Source organism: Lithobates pipiens, unplaced genomic scaffold, assembly GCF_037356315.1.
Source record: "Lithobates pipiens isolate NorthernLeopardFrog02 unplaced genomic scaffold, aLitPip1_a1.2 Scaffold_13, whole genome shotgun sequence".
In the NCBI taxonomy this organism is placed as follows: domain Eukaryota; kingdom Metazoa; phylum Chordata; class Amphibia; order Anura; family Ranidae; genus Lithobates; species Lithobates pipiens.
Genome location: NW_027507718.1, coordinates 553459686 through 553478917, shown reverse-complemented (window position 1 = coordinate 553478917; position 19232 = coordinate 553459686).

The window sequence follows — 19232 nt, the reverse complement described above, 5'->3', positions numbered from 1 at the left end:
GGAGATCCTTGAAGCCTCTCCTGCAGGTCCTGTCCCAGAAATCCATCCCATACAAATGGGCCTTTCCGTTTAGACTTACTTTCTCATATCTGAATAAATCTTAAAGTTTTGCCACCTTTGTTGATGGTGAACACATCTTACTTCGCCTGGGCCTCATCTCTACTTCTCCTATCCCCCCGTTGGATCCGAAACTTTCCCTTTCCACGAAGAGACCTCCCCCGACGAGCCCACCCAAACCCCTCTGGCAGAAGCAACAAGCAAAACGTTCGAAAGATGGACACCCTACCTGAGAACATCCCATCATTATGCCCTTTTCCTTTTTCTACGGCCTGCCTCCTTTTTTCGCCTTGTGTGCAAACATTTTTTTTTTTCCTGTTTGGAGGCCGGCACCGCAAACTGGGCTGCAACCTAGGTCCGGTCTGAAACCTCATGACTGACTCTCCTATTGCCTTACAAACAGTATAGCTTGTTATCTGTATTATAAGTTCTCAGTTATTGTAAAGCCTGTCCCTTGGGGCCCCTCTCCGCTCCCCTGTTCTGGGGGGGCGGAGAGGGACTCCTGCGCTCCTACTTGGTTTGCAACGGACTGGCGACCCCGAAGGCACTCTCTTCCTAAACTACTCATATATAGGGTCTCGCCTCAAGTTATAATTCTTTTTTTTCTTTTTGTTGTTCTTTCTTCCCCTCAAATCATCCAATTTCCCTCCTAGCTCAGGGATTTTTTTACTGGCGGATGGGTCAGAGCGGCTGCTCCGCGCCTCCCCTCTCTCAGAGTGGTATTTTTCCCCACTCGAAGACTTTGACAAGAACCCCTTTTTTGGGCTTCTCTTCTTTTTTCCTTTTTTTTTATTTAGTGATGTTATGTGTATGTGACATGGGTTGGGGCGCAGCCTCCCCACCCAGTCGGAAGACTTCGGTCTTGGTTAGGCTGCATTTTTGCAATATGTTCTGTTTTTGCAATATGTTCTTTTATTGGTTACAATTGGTCTTTATAATGTTTTGTCTTCTCTTCTCAGGTGCCTCGATATCTGCCCTCCTTGCTTTCTCTGTCTCTTCTTCTCTCTCCCCATCCAGGTCTTCCAGAAACCCTGCCCTTCCTACATCATTTTGCTCCTGGAACCATACGGTAATGTTGTTCATCCTCAGCTTCTCCTCCCAGGAGATCAGGGTAAGATCCTCCCACACACAGCACTTCTTTTTGACTCAGGTCCATAGCCCCTGATTCCAAACTGTCCAACAATCTGAAGATTGTTACACACAATGTACAGGGCCTAAACTCGCCGGTCAAACGCCGAAAAACTTTTAATCTTTACCACTCCCAACGCCTAGATGTGCTGCTATTGCAGGAAACTCATTTTCCAAAATCCTTCACCCCTTCTTTTCTTTCTGGACACTTTCCCCAATTTTTCCTATCCAATGCTATTAACAAGACAAAGGGCGTTGCAATATGTTTTGCCAAAAACGTGGGCTTCTCTCACTCATACACATTCAGTGATAAGGAGGGTAGATATATCTTGGTCAAAGGCTCTATTGAGGGCTCTGTATATTCATTTATTTCCTACTATGCCCCAAACAAGAACCAGGCGGGCTTCTTTTCCTCCATGCTGTCCACTCTTAGCCCAATGCTGTAAGGGAGAATTGTAATGGGAGGAGATACTAACCTCCCCTTCGATCATTCCCTAGATAAATCATCTAAGGGAGCTCCCCACTCTCAGAGACCCCCAGGACAGAGCACTAAAATTGCCTCCTCATTATATTCCCTGGGACTAGTGGACATCTGGAGGGAACTAAACCCTAGATCAAAAGACTACACCCACTTTTCTTTGAATCGGCCAGAACCGCATTAAACTTAGCTCTTACCACTGTGGCAGAAAAACAACTGTGATGGTCGGGAGCCCGCTTCTACTCTCAATCGGACAAAATAGGAACCAAACTAGCATTGAAGTTGTCCCCGAGACCACGCGCCCACACCTTCCCCAAAATCCGTACCCTTTCGGGTGATTTGTCTCATAACCCACTCAGTATCATGAAAACATTTCACAAGTTTTACAACTCCCTGTATAAGGAGAACCGCCCTGTCACCTCACCCCAACTAGATGATTTCCTGGACTCAGTTTCTCTACCGAGGCTCTCTTCGGAACACTCAGATCTTCTGGAAGATCCAATTTCTGAAGCAGAAGTTTTGGGAGTCATATCACACCTAAAACAGAACTCAGCCCCCGGCCCGGACGGCTTTTCAGTGGGGTACTATAAAAAATTTGCAGCGTCTCTCGCCCCTTTCATGGCCAAATTCTACAACTCCCTCAGGTCTGGCTCTCCTCTGGACAAAGCCCTGAACCTGGCTTACATTTCCGTTATTCCAAAACCGGGCAAAGATTCCACATTAGTCTCAAACTTCCGCCCCATCTCTCTCATCAACAATGACCTTAAAATCTTTACGAAAATTCTCTCCAACAGACTTTCTTCCTTTATTGCCCAATATATCCACAAAGACCAGGTGGGCTTTGTCCCGGGGAGACAGGGACCTGACCAAATTAGGAGAACAGTTGATATAGTATCGCTCCTCAACTCCCGCTGGGACGGGGGGCCCAATCAAGAGGGTGTCCTACTGTCCATAGATTTACAAAAAGTTTTTGATACCATCTCATGGCCCTATCTGTTTAATGTACTAAAGAGATGGGGTTTTGGCCCACATTTTTTACAATCACTGCACTCCTTATACTCGACCCCGTCCGCACAAGTCAGGCTTCAGGGATGCTTCTCGGATCCCCTCGTAATCGAAAAAGGTACCAGACAAGGTTGCCCCCTATCACCCCTCCTATTTGCCATAGCGATCGAAACCCTAGCCATAACCATTAGAAATCACCCTAATTTTAAATGAGTTAGGTGTGGAGGTCAGGAACACAAATGTGCGCTATTCGCGGACGATTTATTATTATATGTTACCTTCCCACTGATCTCCACTCCTAACATTTTCTCTGTACTCGACACCTTTGGCAAGGCCTCGGGTCTCTGCGTTAATCCCTCGAAGTCCCTAGCCCTTAACATTACAGTCCCCCCAGAACGCCTCGAAAGCCTACAGAACCATTTTCCCTTTTCTTGGTGCTAGTCGTCTCTCCCATATCTCGGGGTTAACATCTCCTCCAAAATAGACTCCTTATACGCCTCCAATTACCCTGCAGTCTTTCGGAAGCTCACATCTGACCTCACGAGTTGGGATAGGCAGCATATTTCCTGGTTGGGCTGTATCAATGCAATTAAGATGACCCTCCTTCCACGTCTTCTCTATCTATTCAGATCTCTCCCAATCCCGATAAGAAAATCCCAATTACAAACTCTGCAAACCAAAATTCTCCAATTCGTGTGGAACCCTAAGGGCAGGCGCTGCTCGAAACACATTCTATACAGATTGAAATCCCAAGGTGGCCTAGCCCTAACTAACCTCTGGTGGTATTACCATTCAGCGCAACTCGACCAAATATCTGCTGTTTACTCTAAGGCCGCGTACACACGCGGGGACTGTTCGCCCAACTTTGTCCGTCAAACAGTTTCAGCAAACAGTCCGCTCAAAATTAGCATGGACGGACATGGCCACACACGACGAACGAACAGTTTGCTGAAACCGTGCGCGATGACGTGAACAGCACGTACGACGGGACGAAAAATACGACGTCCTATACACTGCATTATAACTTTCGGCGTGTAAATCCTTTCTGAGCATGCGCGGAACTTAGTTTGACGAACAAGCCTACACACGAGGGGACTGTTCGCTGAAACAAAGTTTCAGCGGACAGTTTTTCGGAAATTCCGAAAAACCTTGTTCAGCGGACTGTTCGCTGAAACTGTCCGCTGAAAGCCCACACACGAGCGGACTGTCCGCCGAAACACTGTTCAGCGGACAAAGTTGGGCGAACAGTCCCCGCGTGTGTACGCGGCCTTAAGGTCCGAAACCAGATTGGGTTGCAATTGAACGACAAGCTATTCCACGCCACACAATCGATTACATCATATGGTCCCCATCCAAACTTAGGCCCTCAATCCTAGCCCCCACTCTTTCCCACTCGATCGCCCTGTGTGATCATTTACATAAACAGACGGCCCTTGTCTCTGCCCTCCGCCCTCTTACACACATGTTTCACAACCCCTCTTTTCCCCCGGGAATGAATATCCTAGCATTCAGCTGGTGGCTCAACAAGGGCCTCCTCAGAATTGGCAACTTCTTCACCCCGGCTGGCCCCGTTTCAGAGGCATACTGCACCAGTAAACTCCAAATGCCCCCATCTGAACGATATAGATTCTCCCAAATGTTGCATTTCCTCCACTCACTCTGGCCCCATAAGACTATTCCCCCCCAAGCTACCCCCTACGAATATTGGTGTGCGGAGGCCACGGACCAGAGGGGAGGGATATCAGTCATATATGCCTCCCTGGCAGCCACGACCTCCAAGCCCTCTTACGCTATAGCCTGGGAGAAAGACTTGGACATTTCCTGGGATCAGAATGTGTGGTTTTCGAACTTCCAACGCTCCTTTAAACGGATTTTAAATGTTTCACTGATAGAAGTGAACCTTAAGGTTTTGACCAGGTGGTATAGAGTCCCCTCCACCCTAGCCAAGTTCTACCCGAATGCCTCACCGCTGTGCTTTAGGAATTGTAATCATTGGGGCTCCATGCTTCATATATGGTGGTCTTGCCCGAAAATCCGGTGTTTGTGGAATAAGGTCTTCCACTTGATACGGAAGTAAGGTAACATTAGTCCAAGTCCCGCAAACTCCGGAGATAGCACTTCTCAACCTCAAAATAGAAAAGATAGACAAACACTCCCAGGCTTTAATCTTCTTCATTCTATTAGGGACCAAAATTACTATTGCGGCCCACTGGAAGAAGCCCTTTGTTCCAATCGCAGCGGTGAGGCATAAAATTTCCTGGATCATGGCTCAAGAAAAGCTGGTCTGCATTACCCTAGACAAAACCCGAACCTTCAAATGTATCTGGGAACCTTGGGCGAAATATTGCCACATCTCCCTGGTCCCGGGAGTACCCCCGGCTTGATCACCCACTCTGGAAGACCTGGGTGGACCTACCCTCTACTTCCCCTTTCTACACTCACCCTGAACTCTACCGCTCCCCCCTCTTCCTTTTTCTTTCCATCTCTTCTTTGTCTCTTCCTTTATTACTCTTTGTTTTCTGAGCTCTTCTCTCCCTTCGTACTGAGGCACCTGGTTATGTCTGATTTTGAGCACTTCAGCATTTCGTTCTACTTGCTCATCCGGTTTTTATACCACCTCCACCCAGTTGTCTAGGGGTGGAGGTTTTCTCCTTGATGCATAAGTACTATGTGACCTTTATAAGCCTGCAACCAGATCCCTCCCTTTATTTTTTCTTTTGTTTACATGCTCCATTTATTCTAGCACTGGTTACCTAACTTCTAAGGCAGCTGGCGACGCGTGGGGAGAGTGGGGGACGGGGCCTTCCCTTCCGCAGCAAGAGCCCTGTAGGGGCGGCAGGGGGGGCCTTGCCCTTGCGTCCTCACCCGTTCTCCAACTGAGGGCTCATGGCCTGTTATTTTTTGGCCTGACCTACTCAGGTCACACTTTGCTCTAGCCTACTGTTTTTCTTATTGGATGACTAATTGGGCCTCACCTAGACGGGGCTACTGCCCCGACGGCTACAACCCCGACGGCTACCACAGATCTACGGTATTACACTTGAGTAGACACTTTAGGGCTCGTTCCATTTTTCATCTGGTTGTTTCATATATAGGCTTCACAGACAGTTCCGTCTGACACAATTATCCAGACTCGCTCCAATTCTTTATGTCCTTATTACTACGCTCGTTATGTATTGTAAAAGTGATTTCCTGCATTTTGAACTCTGTTTACATCTTCTGCTTGATGTTACTTTTCAACACTTAATAATAAAAAACTATTGAAAGTAAAAATAAAGTTAAATCCAAGCACTTTAACCCCTCACAATACATCAATATGATGCCCCCACTCCTATATACACGTATATACAAAAATAAACAAAGATGGGAGGGGCACCTGTGCATTAAAACTTCAATTTTTCTGCACATGTTATCAACACGCATGCTGGAGTGAGAACAATAATTTTATACCTGTTATCAGTTATCTGGTATCAGTGGATCATGAGTGCAACGTCAGGCTCCTGCAGACAAGTCCTTCAGCTTTCTGCCCATACATCTGTACAGGCTTTTTGTAAGAAAGCTGGAGGACTTGTGAATGCACAACTGGTGCCCTGATCAGCACAATCACAGTCCATTTATACTACAATCCTGTCTGCCACGATGGTAGACAGGACTTGTAAATCATTCATTCTCAGATTCTTGAAAATAAATGACGTGGCTGTGTGGGCGGAGCTGATTTTAAATGTGGCCACGGTTTTGGGAGAGAGGAACTCCCTACCCACTGTCACGGGGGAGGGGGGCGGTTGAGGGAACATGTGCTGAAACATGTTACACCCTAAATACTTGTATGCCATATAACATGTTCCAAAAGGTGAACTTAGCTTTCAAAACATTAGCTATGGAAAAGTGAAGGTACTAAAGTTTGTCACCATTTCAGAGGTGTCTGTCATTTTAAGACTTGACATACTGGCTTATCTATTTATTGAATGCAACCTGATCTTTTATATTTTACCAAATAAGTGGGTAATATATTATATTTGTATGCCCTAAAATGAACTCAGTGTATCTTTTACTGAAAACAAAGGATTACATTTGGTAAACCATTGCACTAATATCATGTGACAGAAAAAGATGATACAGCAAGCATTGTTTCTCCATGGTCTCTGTTTATAGAAAATATACTGTATACTGTTCGGGGGTTTTATATAATCTTAAGGCCTAAAATGATTTTTTTTAACATGGGTGCAAAAAATAAATATAGCAGCCATAACCCTTGGCAGGGCGGACTTGACTTTTGGGCTTACCGGTTACCTCCACTTGGCTTGTTCTTCCACGTATAGGGGTTCCCAGGGCTAGTATCAAACAACTTTGGACGCTGACACCATAAACATCCTTTAGAAAGGTTTTTATTTGCAGGGGTAAAATCCAACAAACACAGTCTCGTATGGGAACAGAGTGCAAGGGTGAAGAACTCAGGCACCTTGAACTGCTAATATCAGAAAGTCTCTAGTACCACCCAGAGAGTAGCCACTCGCAGCTGGGGGCTTCAAAGCTGAACAAATCTCTAGCCAGAGATTATGGCAATCAGCACTTTGAGCCGGAACTTGTGAAATCTCTGACCTTGAACAAGTTGTAACTGAAAGTGAACAGGAACCTTTTTCCTCAGTACCTGGAACGTTCTCTGTCTCCTTGGCAGCACTGCAAAAAGCGTGGATTCGTTAATGTCCTTTACAACCCAGCAACCAGGCACTTCTTAGGATGCCAGCTCATTGGCCCTCCTCCGAAGAGTCCTCCCCCGGTCACTTACACAAGCTGTGGTGCCCCTCCAAGCCGAGAGCACACCCGGACGCCTTGAATCCTCCCTCATTTACTGTGCCTCGGACCAACCGTTTCCGAGACTTGGGAACAGACGGATCCTCTCCCCAGACCAGGCAGGTCTATTGGGGCTAACCAATGGAAGCATGTTGCGGAGCGACACACATGCTCCCGTGACCAGGAACCTTCATGGGGCTACCCCGGTCCAGAATCAGGAACAGGCCACTATAGCCTCACGAACAAACCAAGAACACGTGACTTCAACATCTTAAGTACCCTTCCCCAGACTCCTCAGCAGGGCCCGGCACCCCCACTGATTGGTTCCAAGGAAGGCTGATACCCAAAGTGTCCAACCAGACCTGGTTCTGAGCCTGTCATGTGCACTTAACTGTACACATGACCAGGCAGAACTTTAAAACAGCCCAGCCAAACTGATGTCAAAGTTAAACCTACATAATTAACCCTCAGAACCCCACTACTGTTCTGAGGCAAAAACGAAATTTGTACATGACAGAAACTTTGTCCAAAGTGTCATCGCTACACATCCCCCCAGTTATTTAGACAATGTCCTCATCGTCTAGGCAACAACCAGGGCAAAAATCCTATAAAAAAAAAAAAACTATATGGTGCCTGAGTTTCTTTTTCTTATGGGTGTTGGGGAAGGGAAGGAAAGGAAACGTGTTCAAACATTAGCGTTTTCACAATAACGCATTCAATGCTGTACATACTGACTAACCCACCCAATCTCCGATGAGCTTGACAGTCGATCTCGGTGCAGCCTGAAAGAGAAAAACACAATACACAAGACAACACTGTACACTATACAATTAATCTTGAAGAGCGAAATTCCACTGCTACTTCAATGGAACTTTCTTCTTCAAAGACACATAAAATTTCGCTATGAAAAGGAAATTCTTGCTTACTGCTGCTCCTTTCCTGCCGACTCACGCCACCTAGTGGTCAGAGCCGCTGTAACTACAAGTCTCTCAGTAACGAGAGCGCTGTGGGCTAAAAGCCTATAGAACTTGATGTGTATTTCCCCGTAGTAACCACCTGCCTAACTACCCCACAGTTCTTGTTAACTTGCAGAAAAACTTTGGGAAAACTGAAGACACAGAGAAGTTCCTTTTTTCTTTTTTTCTTTTCTCCAACAAACCCAAAGACTTGACTCCAGGAACAGATCACCAATAAAACCTCGGATCAGGCAACGTTAGGTCTTTTCCTTGTGCATCTATAGTGGTGATGAAGTATATGGCACTTTCTTTATCGGGTCTGCATATCACAACTTTGTCACAATAGATATGCCGACCATAGCTCCAATGCAACAAACACCCCTGAAATCGGTCATAAAGCTCCAGTGAAAAGGCCTTTTTTCGGAGTGGCTTTGGTACTTTTAGGTAGCTCCAAACATCATCCTGATACCAGGCCTCACGATTCTCCTTGATAACAGTCATAATATCCCTGGGAACAAAGGGAAACTCCAGCCCGAACTCAGTAGCTACTCTCTTATGCAGTAGCCTCTGTGACCTTGCAAGTTTTGGCAATGCACGGGCACTTCCTTCCCCAGGTGGTATGCAGGAGTTTGGGGACTGCTGCACCAGCGTGGCAGAGTCCCTTTTCAGTGTGGGCAAATTCACGGGTTTAGGGAGAGTCACATTTACCGTGATGGTATTTTCTGAGTTCAGCATTCCTTCCCCTGAGGTTAGATCCAGCCAATACAACACATCTGCACAAGTGGCGGCCACATCATCCCCTCCAGCCCACAACAACTCCTCTGACAATATCCCCAGAATGTCCTCTTCTTTCAAATCCGACAGGGTCTCTAGCTCTGAATCTCTGTATTCCTCTGCCAGTAAATAGTTAGACAAAGGTGTACTCACGGTCAGACTCCCCTCCGAAGCAACCCTCTTCCACCGATTGGATCCAGCCGGACTCAGTGGCAGCACTTTACGTTGCCTCCGGTAAGACTTTGTATGCCTTACTTTCTCTAGTGGAGGCATAGTAGTTTACGTAATGGTAGTAGAAACAGTGTCCATCTGCTTCAAAGTGGTTTTCTCAGCAGTCTCCGTAACAGACGTAGCAGCATCTCCCTCTGGGGTGTCAGCAACGGCAGGAGTCACACCTGTGAAAGGCCTTACTATAGGAGCGAAAATGGCCGGCTCCTCGGTTATCATGCCCGTGGCCCAGTCCATGCGGTAAGCCCTTGGTGACATGACTGGCTGCTCCACTTTGAAAGTGTACTCTCCACATTTCCTGCATCTAGAAAATGGCCGAGGGTTGGTGACCAGACCGTCCCACTTCCCGCACAACATACCCAGGCCATCGATGTCTCCAGTAGTGTAGAGTATGAACCTCCCCTGCGACAGCAAGCGAATGCCTATGTCTGTGAACATGGAACCAGGCGGCTGTATTCCTGCAGGACCCCTTCCAAGAGGTATCCTGGGTCCTGGCACAGGCTGCACTTCCGGAGCACGATGCATTCTACAAAACTTTTTCTCCAAACTCCAAGAAAAATAGACTTGCCTCTTCCTTCCGCAACACACTCTCACTCGGTGCCTCGTGCGGAGAAAAAGATCAGCCTAGACTCCTCCCACTGGGCGCTGGCTCCTGTGTAATTTTGCGGTCTTTCAGTACAGGCTCCTCCCATGCTTACGCACCTCAGTAAAAGTCTCTCCAAAATGTCGCTGATCTTTATGGCGCAGTTCAAAAAAAATATTTCTTCACCCTCTGTTCCAAGTCCCTGCGAAGTAACTGTAAATCCCGGACTGTGAGCCCCCACGTGTAGTGGCCATAACCCTTGGCAGGGCAGCCTTGACTTTTGGGCTTACCGGTTACCTCCGCTTGGCTTGTTCTTCCACGCCTAGGGGTACCCAGAGCTAATACCCAACAACTTTGGATGCTGATACCATAAAAGTCCTTTAGAAAGGTTTTTATTTGCAGGGGTAACATCCAACAAAAACAGTCTCATATGGGAACAGAGGGCAAGGGTGAAGAACTCAGGCACCTTAAACTGCTAATATCAGAAAGTCTCTAGTACCATCCAGAGAGTAGCCACTCACAGCTGGGTGCTTCAAAGCTGAACAAATCTCTAGCCAGAGATTATGGCAATCAGCACTTTGATCCGGAACTTGTGAAATCTCTGACCTTGAACAAGTTGTAACTGAAAGTGAACAGGAACCTTTTTCCTCAGTACCTGGAATGTTCTCTGTCTCCTTGGCAGTACTGGAAAAAGCATGGGTTAGTTAATGTCCTTCGCAACCCAGCAACCAGGCACTTCTTAGGATACCAGCTCGTTGGCCCTCCTCCAAAGAGTCCTCCCCCGGTCACTTACGCGAGTTGCGGTGCCCCTCCAAGCTGAGAGCACACCCGGACACCTTGAATCCTCCCTCAGTTACTGTGCCTCGGACCAACCGGTTCCGAGACTTGGGAACAGACAGATCCTCTCGCCAGACCAGGTGGGTCTATCAGGGCTAACCAACGGAAGCATGTTGCGGAGCGACACACGCTCCCGTGAACGGGACCCCTCGTGGGGCTACCCCGGTCCAGAATCAGGAACAGGCCACTATGGCCTTACGAATGAACCCAGAACACGTGACTTCAACATCTTAAGTACCCTTCCCCAGACTCCTCAGCGGGGCCCGGCACCCCCACTGATTGGTTCAGAGGAAGGCTGATACTCAAAGCGTCCAACCAGACCTGGTTCTGAGCCTGTCCTGTGCACTTAACTGTACACATGACCAGGCAGAACTCTAACACAGCCCAGCCAAACTGATGTCAAAGTTAAACCTACATAATTAACCCTCAGAACCCCTTTACTGTTCTGAGGCAAAAACTAAATTTGTACATGACAGACACTTTGTCCAAAGTGTCATCGCTACATAAAATTGAAAAAACAGCTCCAGAAGTGAAAGGGTTAAACACCTCTAAACTAAACATGGGTATAATTTTTGTCTGAGCACATTAGGGGTTATTTACTAAAGGCAAGTCCACTTTTCACTGCAAGTGCACTTGGAAGTAAAGTCTCTGTAGATCCGAGGGGGACATGCAAGAAAAATAAAAAACAGCATTTTAGCTTGCACATGATTGGATGATAAAATCAGCAGAGCTTCCCTTCATTTCAGATCTACCCCTCAGATTTAGAGCGACTGCACTTGAAAGTGCACTTGTAGTGCAAAGTGGATTTGCCTTTCGTAAATAACCCCCATTGTGTTCCAGTACTGAACTGACCGAGTATTAAAAGATACAAGGAAACTTTCATTGGACCTCACCTTATACTTTAGTGTGTGGGGATTTATTTCCGATTTTTTGTTATTTATTTTAAAAGAGAAATCCATGTCATGTAATGCTTGAGCCAAAATGTAGACTGCCATATACACTCTATAGGATGTTTTCTCATCAGGATAATATAAATCAAGTGGAAATGTCTCCAAACTGCAGTCCCTAATAGGACATCTAAATGTGAGTGGAATAAGGAAATTTTTAATTTGGTTTTTTGAAAAGCATCTACATTCAGTTATGAGAATATCCTCTATCAGGGGGTCATTTGGGCGGCTGGATAGATAAATGCTATAGAAATATTCCAGCAATCCCTTTATGGAGAGATTGGGGAACGTAAATACCAAGCTGCAGTTACTGAAAATAAAAAACACTCCACTCATTGACCAAGAATCTGGTAGAATAAATGTTTTCTCCGTGTGATAAGGGACATTATTATACAAAAACTTGTAATAAGTCAGACTAACTGAACCACAAATTATAAGAACTTCCGTAGTTGAGGTCCGCAGCTCTGGAGGAATTTTATCATAATTCTTTACAGACACCAGAATCTTGAATTCAATACAAATTCCATGATTAGATAAATGTTTGCTGAGTAGTCGGATCTCCCTCTCTCCGTATTCATCATCAGATGTGAGGATCCCGACCCAGTTCCATTTCAACCTTTCCAGTAACTTTGCTATGGCCACATATTGCATCTCATTATCCGGAACTGTCCGGAAAAAGTTTGGATACATCTTTCTATCACTCAGTAAAGTATCTCTGGCTCCATAACTAATCTAGAAAGAAAGAAAACAGTCTGTATAATTAATCTGGAACTTTTAATATCCAATTGGACCAAAGAAAACCTTAGAAAATGTTTTAATGTTTTTTGGGGTTTTTCTTAAGAGCAACAAACATGTCACCTGAGCTGTCTACAAGAGATCTATAGGCAGATTTTAGTGGTGATTTTATTTCACCGGACCAATCAGATAAAGATGTAAGAATACATTTATTATTTCATAAATGATTACAGTCATCAGTGAAAGGTGATAATTAGAGTTGAGCGGACATCTGGATGTTCGGGTTCGACGAGTTCGGCCGAACTTAGGAAAAAAGCTTGGGTTCAGGACTGAACTTGACCTGAACTTGACCCCAAACCCGAACCCCATTTAAGTCAATGGGGACCCAAACTTTTGAGGACTAAAATGGCTCTAAAAAAGTAATGGAAAGGGCTAGAGGGCTGCAAATGGCAGCAACAGGTTGTTAAGAGCATGGCAAGTGCTGGACAAATGTGGATAGGGAAATAACTTAAAATAATATAAAAAAAATATATATATATATATATGCTGGAGGCCCCCTTCTCAGAAGAAGAGGTACAGGAAGTGATTAAGAACCTCAGAAACTCAACAGCACTATGCCACACATATGGTGGGAATGTCCCAGAATACACCCTTTCTGGAAAAAATTATTACATTTATTGGATAAGCTAGTGGGAAAATAAAATACTTTGAAATTAAAGAAATAAAAAATTATAATCTTGACCTAGGAGGATGAGGTCCATATGGAGTAGGAGGTTGAGGTGGCGGTGGAGAAGGACAAGGTAGCCAACACTGGTTCAAAAATACAACTATGGCTGGGTAAGGGCAGTGATGTGTCAAATTCTGTCCCCCATTGGCTAGTGTCTATCCTGTATCCTGTACTGCGCTTGCTCAGTATGTAGGACAAGGGGATTTCGAAAATATCTGAAGACGAACGGCGCTGCGTGGTGAGTCCAGGTTCAAGCCACACCATCCGAGGTTCAAGCCAAGTGAAGCGAGGCCATGCCCGAAGCGTGGCGAGCGAAGCGAGCCCGTGAGGGGCCCTATTACTATGTGCTACCGTATGTCCACTTGGATGGTGGGGCTTGAACCTGCACTCACTGTGCAGGCGCCATTCATCTTCCGAGATTTTCAGAATCTCCTTGTCCTAGGGCCGGACACTATCCAACGGCCAGACAGTTTTTTTCAGAACACATGTCTATTCTGCACATGGTATGGACAAGTCCTGTGGGATCCATGCCTGGTTCATTTTAATGAATGTGAGCTTGTCCACATTGGCTCTGGACAGGCGTTTGCGCTTGTCTGGGATAACGCCCCCTGCCGTGCTAAATACACGTTCAGATAATACACTGGCTGCAGGGCAGACCAGCACCTCCAAGGCGTAAAGGGCAAGCTCAGGCCATGTGCCCAATTTGGAGACCCAGAAGTTGAAGGGGGCAGACCCGTCATTCAGTACATGTAAGCGTGTGTACACATACTGCTCCACCATGTTGGTGAAATGCTGCCTCCTGCTAAGACGTTCCATCTCAGCTGGTGGGGCTGGTTCTTGTGGCGTGCTGACAAAGCTTTTCCACATTTCGACCATGCTGACCCTGCCTTCTGAGGTGCTGGTGGTGCCCCGGCTGCATTGGCGACCTCTTCCTCCTCCTCTGCCTTTGCCTTGAGCTTCCACTGTACCCCCGCTGTCAAGTGGGAATGCCACCAGCAGCGTGTCTACCAGCGTGCACTTGTACTTACGCATCTTACGATAACACTCCAGTGAGGGAATTAAGGATGGTATGTTGTCCTTGTAACGGGGATCCAGCAGGGTGGCCACCCAGTAATCAGCACCAGTTAGAATGTGGGAAACTCGGCGATCATTGCGGAGACACTGCAGCATGTAATCGCTCATGTGTGCCAGGCTGCCCAGAGGCAACAAAAAGCTGTCCTCTGTGGGAGGTGTATCGTCTGTGTCCTCTGTATCCGCCCAGCCACACACTAGTGATGGCCATGAGCTGGTCAGGGTGCCACCCTGCTGTGAACATGGTTCCTCCTCCTCCATCTCCTCCTCCTCATCCTCCACCTCGTCATCCTCCAGAACTGTGCCCTTGCTGCCGGACAATTGTCTACCTGGCGTTTCTTGGTGCAGGAACCCACCCTCATAGCCACTTGTGAATGACTGCCCTGAAAGCCTTGGAAAATATCCCTCTTCCTCCTCCTCCTCCTCCTGTGCCACATCCTCTTCCATCATCGCCCAAAACATTTTTTCAAGGAGGCATAGAACTGGGATAGTAACGCTGAGAACGGCGTAATCGGCACTGGCCATGTTGGTGGAGTACTCAAAACAGCGCAACAAGGCACACAGGTCTCGCATGGAGGCCCAGTTATTGGTGGTGAAGTGGTGCTGTTCCACAGAGCGACTCACACGTGCGTGCTGCAGCTGAAGCTCCACTTTCGCCTGCTGCTGCTCACACAGTCTGGCCAGTATGTGCAAGGTGGAGTTCCACCTTGTGGGCACGTCACATATGAGGCGTTGAGTGGGAAGGCCGAAGTTATGCTGCAACACTGACAGGCAAGCAGCAGCAGGGTGAGAACGACGAAAGTGCGCACAGACGGCCCACACTTTCTGCAGCAGCTCTGACACATGGGGGTAATTTTTAAGGAACCTCTGGACCACCAAGTTCAGCACATGCGCCAGGCAAGGGATGTGCGTCAAACCGGCTAGGCCCAGAGCTTCTATGAGATTTCACCCATTATTGCACACCACCAGGCCGGGCTTGAGGCTCACTGCCACCAACCACTCATCGGTCTGTTGTTCCATGTCCCTCCACAACTCCTGCGCGGTGTGGGGTTTTTCCCCCAAACGGGAAAGTTTTAAAACTGCCTGCTGTTGTTTGCCCCTGGCTGTGCTGAAGTTGGTGGTGAAGGTGTTACGCTGACCGGATGAGGAGGCGGTAGAGGGTGAGGAAGCGGAGTAGGAGGAGTTAGCAATAGGAGGCAAACTGAAGCGCCCTGCAACCCTCGGTGGTGGAAGGACATGCGTCAAACTGCTATCCGCCTCAGGCCAAGCCGCCACTGCATTTACCCAGTGTGCTGTTAGGGAGATATAACGTCCCTGACCGTGCTCACTGGTCCACATATCCGTAGTTAGGTGGACCTTGCCACAGATGGTGTTGCGCAGTGCACACCTGATTTTGTCCCCCACTTGGTTGTACAGGGAAGGGATGGCTCGCCTGGAAAAGTAGTGGCGGCTGGGCACGATGTACTGTGGGACAGCCAATGCCATCAGGCTTTTAAAACTCTGCATCTCCACTAGACGGAATGACAGCATTTCAAAGGTGAGGAATTTTGAAATGCTGGCATTCAGGGCCAGGGATCGCGGTTGGATAGGGGGGTACTTTCTTTTCCGCTCCAGTGTTTGGGAGATAGAGAGCTGAACGCTTCCATGGGACATTGTGGAGATGGTTGGTGACCCAGGTGGTAGTGTTGCCGGCAGATCCTCTGTTTGCGGGTTGGCAGGAGCCACTGTCACTACAGAGGTGAATGAAGAGGCCGAGACTGCAGCAGAAGAAGAAGCAGGAGGAGCCAGAGGCCTTTATTAGTTTTTGAGGTGTCTACTCCACTGCAGCTTGTGCTTTGCACTTAGATGCCTGGTCATGCAGGTTGTACTCAGGTTGAGAACGTTTATGCCTCGCTTCAGGATCTGATTGCACAGCGTGCAAACCACTCATGTCTTGTCATCAGCACACTGTCTGAAGAACTGCCACCCTAGGGAACTCCTTGGACCTGGCTTTGGTGTGCTCGGTCCCTTGCTGTGTTGGGAAGTAGCAGGCGTACCATCTAGGGGATGGACGCTCCGCTTTTGCACCCTGATCCCTCTTCCACTGTGCTGGTGGCTCTGTGCGACCACCGCCTCTTCCTCCAAACTACACTGGTCACCTGCATGACATTGATTCCATGTGGGGTCCAGGACCTCATCGTCCTCCACATCATCTTCCACCCAGTCTTCACCCCTGCCCTCCTTGTCGGTCTGCACAATTGTGAAAGCAGCAGCAGTTGGCACCTGTGTTTCGTCATCATCTGAGAGGTACTGCGATGGTCCTCCCATGTACTCATCGTGAAACAGAAGTGGTTGGGCATCAGTGCACTCAATCTCTTCCACTTCTGGGTCAGAGCTAGGTGGATGGCCCTGTGAAACCCTGCTAACAGAGTCATCAAAAAGCAGAAGAGACTGCTGCATGATTTGGGGCTCAGATTGCTTGGCTGATTTGCAAGGTGGTGATGTGAAAGATGGATGGACATCGGCTGCAGGTGCCAACTCTGATCTTTCATCAGGAGACTGGGTGGGAGACAATGTGAAGGAACCGGAGGCACTGTCAGCAACCCAATCTACTATCACCTGTACTTGTCCTGTCCTCAACATTCGTACAGCCGCATTAGGCCCGACCAAATACCGCTGCCGGCTCTGTCGTCTACTCGCACCTGAGGAAGGTGTTTCACTTGTGCGTGTAGCTGGCACAGATCGACCACATCCTCTCCCTGCAACAGAAGCTCCACCAGCAGCGCCACCACCGGAGCCACGTCCCTTCTTTGACGTTCTCATATTTTCCAAATTTAGGATCTTGCCCTAAATGGGTGTTTTTGCAATAGCAGAATACACCCAGAGTATGTAAACGTGTATCTTAGAGCTGCAGAAATGCAGAAAATGTTATTAAAAAAAAATGTTTTTGCCCTAATTATTATTTTTTTGAATAGCACAATAGAAGAAAAATATATAGATTGTGTAACGCACACCTCCACATATGCAGAAAACACTGCAACGTTTTGTTGTTTTTTGCACTAAATGGGTGTTTTTGGAAGAGCAGAATACACCCACAGTATGTACAGGGTGTATGTCACAGTAACATATGCAGTGCTGGTGCACTGGGCTTGCAGATAAAAGTTAGATTTTCTCTGGCACTGGGCTCATGGCAGTGTAAAAAGATTGTGCACTGCAACCCAACCAGGTAAATCTATGGAGATCGCTGAGTTATTAGAATAGATTTCTGAATCTGGACTCCTAGATAATTCTCTCTCCCTCAAAGCACCAACAGGAACCTTGCCCTACACTGTCTATCTTTTCTCTCAGTGCAGTGTAAAAAGCTTGTGCACTGCACCCACACAACAAAATCAATGTAGATAGCTGATTAATTAGAATAGATTTCAGAATCAGGACTCCTATCATGTAATTCTCTCCCTAGCAGCAGCAGCCAGGAACCTTTCCCTACACTGTCTAAAGTGGAGTGATGTGCTGTGCTGTGTGCCTCTGGCTTAAATAGAGGCTGGGTCACATGCTACACTGGCCAATCACAGCCATGCCATTAGTAGGCATGGCTGTGATGGATTCTAAGGGCACACCAGTTAAACAAATGTTGATTGGCTGCTGCAGGGCTTTTTAAAATGCGCCATTACGTTGCCGAACACCGGACCTGAACCCGAAACATACATTCAATTGTTCAGGTTTCGGGACCCAAAAAGCCAAAAGTTCGGGTTCCCTCAACCCTAGCGATAATATGATATTAAGGGGGAATTCATCAAAACTGGAGCAGACGGAATCTGGAGCAACCAATCAGCCTCCATCTTCAGCTTGTTTAGTTAAACCTTTGAAGATCAAACATAGAAGCTGATTGGTTGTCATACACAACTGCCCCAGATTCTGGCTGCTCCAGTGTTGATAAATTCCCTTCTGAGAGTTCTTCCTCCTGTAATCCCACCTAGGGGGTCTCCTGATCATCAGTTTTCATGACAGGAACTCCCACTACAAGACTGATTTTGGCTTTAGCTGGAGGTGGACAACCGCGTATCAATATATATATATATATATATATATATATATATATATATATATATATATATATATACAGTATCTCACAAAAGTGAGTGCACCCTCACATTTTTGTAAATATTTTATTCTCTCTTTTCATGTGACCACACTGAAAAAATGACACTTTTCTACAATGTAAAGTAGTGAGTGTACAGCTTGTATAACAGTATACATTTGCTGTCCCCTCAAAATAACTCAATTATTGTCTAAACCACTGGCAACAAAAGTGAGTACACCCCTAAGTGAAAATGTCCAAATTGGGCCCAGAGTGTCAATATTTTGTGTGGCCACCATTATTTTCCAGCACTGCCTTGACCCTCTTGGGCATGGAGGTCACCAGAACTTTACAGGTTGCCACTGGAGTCCTCTTCTACTCCTCCATGGTGACATCACAGAGCTGGTGGATGTTAGAGACCTTGCACTCCTCCACCTTCCATGTGAAGATGCCCAACAGATGCTCATTTAAGCCTAGAGACATGCTTGGCCAGTCCATCACCTTTACCCTCAGCTTCTTTAGCAAGGCAGTGTACAGCTTGTATAACAGTGTAAATTTGCTGTCCCCTAAAAATAACTCAACACACAGCCATTAATGTCTAAACCACTGACAACAAAAGTGAGTACACCCCTAAGTGAAAATATCCAAATTGAGCCCAATTAGCCATGTTCCCTCCCCGATGTCATGTGATTCTTTAGTTTTACAAGGTCTCAGGTGTGAATGGGGAGCAGGTGTGTTAAATTTGGTGTTATCGCTCTCACTCTCTCATACTGGTCACTGGAAGTTCAACATGGCACCTCATGGCAAAGAACTCTCTGAGGATCTGAAAAAAGAATTGCTGCTCTACATAAAGATGAC